The sequence below is a fragment of the Apodemus sylvaticus genome, chromosome 15 (genome assembly GCF_947179515.1).
Source record: "Apodemus sylvaticus chromosome 15, mApoSyl1.1, whole genome shotgun sequence".
In the NCBI taxonomy this organism is placed as follows: Eukaryota; Metazoa; Chordata; class Mammalia; order Rodentia; family Muridae; genus Apodemus; species Apodemus sylvaticus.
In genome coordinates, this window is record NC_067486.1 from 76,859,338 (window position 1) to 76,862,431 (window position 3,094).

Consider the following 3,094-nt stretch of genomic DNA (forward strand, 5'->3'; position numbering starts at 1 on the left):
GACTGTGGGGAGGAGCATACCAGGCTGTTGCCATGTAACTGTGGGGGTGGAGTCCAGACAGAATACCAGAAGCTTGGGGTGCTGCCCTCCATGCCTGATGGTCATAGCATTATGGAGGTGGGGCCTCATGTCAGGAGCCTCGTGTCTGAGAGCATGACAAACTAACCTTCTGTTCCTTCCAGAATTATTTGGTGGGGCTCTGGGGTTTAAACCTAGCTCAGTCAGAACACAGGCTGCCTTTCATGGTCTTTCAGAGGACCCAAGGTTGCTTCCCAGGACCCATGAGGCTACTGACCCACAATGATCTATGACCGTAGTTCCAGAGGATCTGATGCTGTCTTCTGGATCCCTGAGTACCAGGCACACATATGGTGGTACACATAAATATGTGTAGGTATCTCTCTCTCTCTCTCTCTCTCTCTCTCTCTCTCTCTCTCTCTTTCTCTCTTTCTCTCTCTCTGTCTCTCTCACACACAAACACACACAAACACACACACACACACACACACACACACACCACTTGAAATAAAAAGAAACAAAAATTTGAAAGACCGTCCTGTTCTTAGTCTGTGTCATATTTTCTAAAACTGGTTAGAAGACTAAAGAGAATTTGAAGGATACACCTTGCAGGTTTCTGCCTTACTCTGATGCTACAAGAGATTGCCATGGGTAACTTATAACCTTTAGTCTTATAGTTCTAGGCGATGGGAAGTCTCAGGCAACTACTGTATCTTTGCTCTGCCTCATCCCAAAGTGAAAGGCAGATGGGTGAGAGACAGTGAGAGCAGAAAGGAGGATCTGAACCTGGTGTCTTGTTCTGTTAAGGTAGAGGCTCACTATGACTTTGAGGCTGGCCTTGAACTCACAGTGATCCGACTGTCTTTCTGAGTGCTGTGATTGCAAACACATGCCAACATACCCAGACAAATTTCTTTCTTTTGTATCCGGGTAGCTGGGAACGTGCATGTGACTGCAGTGACCACAGAGGCCAGAGGAAGGCTATGATGAATGAGTTGCCTGCTGTGGGTGCTGGGAACTGAACTTCTATCCCCGGGAAGAGCAGTGAGCCCTTGACCCCTTTGATCCCCTTGACCACTGAGCCATCTCTCCAGACTCTGAACTTTCTATAACAATCTTACACTCATAATAACTAATCCACTCATCTATACTCATCAAATTCATTCCCTCGAGAGGGCAAAGACAGGATGATCACCTAACCATCTCTGATTAGGCCCCACCTCCCAACATTCTTGTATCAGGGATTAATATTTCAAGATATGACTTTTGAGGAACAGGCTCAGATCACAGACTGTTTTAGTGCATGTTATAAGTGTGACTGATATACTAACACAGACTCACAAGCATTCTGGTTCTATTTCTGGTTCGCATAAGCTCCACTGGGGTATCGGCCATTAAAATTTTGTAAAGCCTCATTAAGAAATTTAACATTCTGACCAAAAAGTAACTTTAATTACTTCCCAACATAGACCTTGTCAACTATCTCTCCATTTCCCTGTGATACTTACTGTCAGGTGTTTTAACTAGAAGTGAACAAAAACCGTCCTGTGGAGTTTCATTGGCCAATGGGATGAGGTGTGGGATGACCCTGCCTCTCACAGGAGCCTTGAGTTCAAGGAATTAGACCAGGAACCAAGACAAATGAGCCCAGAGACCACGAATGAGCTCCAGACTGTGGAAAAAAGCAGAGGGAGCAGTGAACCACTGTAGCTGTGCCCAACAGACAGATAGGATCATGGCGTTCAGAGTAAATAAATCCAGAGACTCCAAACCACATTTAAGATAGCTTTTTTACAAATTCACTTTACATCCTGATTGCTGCTCCCTCCCAATACCCCCATCGCACAGTGCCTCCCCCAACCCCCTCTCTTTCTCCTCTGAGAGGGTGGAGGTCCCCTTTGGATATGTCCCCCGACTCTGGCACATCAAGTCTCTGCAGGGCTGGATGTATCCTCTCCCTGGGTTCTACAGACTGGCAACAACTTAGGGACAGATTCCTGCTCTAGTTGTTTGGGACCCACATGAACACTGGGCTACATCTGCTACATATGTTCAGGGAGGCCTAGGGCCAGCCTGTGTCTGCTTTTTGGTTGGTGGTTCAGTCTCTGAGAGCCCCCAAGGGCCCAGGTTAGTTGATTCTGTTGGTATTCCTGTAACAACATCTTAACTCTAAATGGAGATCTACTTTAGCTTGCTCACCTGCCCTTGTTCTTTTGACCTTCTGGCCTGTACTGTGCTAACCAGAAAGAAGGGCTATCCTGGATGCTGGCGTCTTAACAATGAACTTGCCAGCCTTTATACTGGTGGAGGACATTTTCTTTATTAATGAATCCCCTGGTCTGTTGCATCTTTTTATAGTAGTAAAAGTAGACAAAGACAGTAACTTTTACACTATGGTGTCTATAATATATGGATTAGGAAAACCCAATTTACAAAGAAATATAGAAAAGTTACAAAATTTTACCTCAAATCTTTATTGTAAAAATCCATTTGGATTATCTTTGGGTGGGAAAGCAATTTTATCCTTCATAGACTCATTTTCTTTAACAGAGGATGAAGTGAATGGAAAAACTTCAAAGACATCTAAGCTCACACGAAGCAGAATTTTCTCAGTTTGAGGCCCAGACTCCTGCTGGCTGTGTGTCTGATACTTTCACACGCAAAGCGAAGGTTCGTGTAAGACTGAGCATGTAAGGGGGTACTGACTATCTCTGCAGTGCTATGTCCAGTTCGTTTATGTGTCTATACATGCATATTTATTTCTTTTGCTCAACAGTGTGGGATTCTTACCATGTTGATGTGAGCAGAGTAATTTCTTGTCTCGGCCCTGAAGAATGCAGTGGGGGTGTCCGTCTTCCTGCTGGTGGGCACGTGAGGAGAAGAAGGAGAGAGACAGAAAGGCACGGGACAGAATGAGAATGGAGCAGTGTGTGGCTGTGCGTGGTGATGTCTCAGGTTCAGGAGCTCTGTGCAAATGTTTATGGCTACACACCTTGAGTGTAACTACCTCACCATACCGTTCTTCTGACTAGTCCGGCTTGCAAACCACTACTCAATTGCTCCCAAAGGTCTTTAT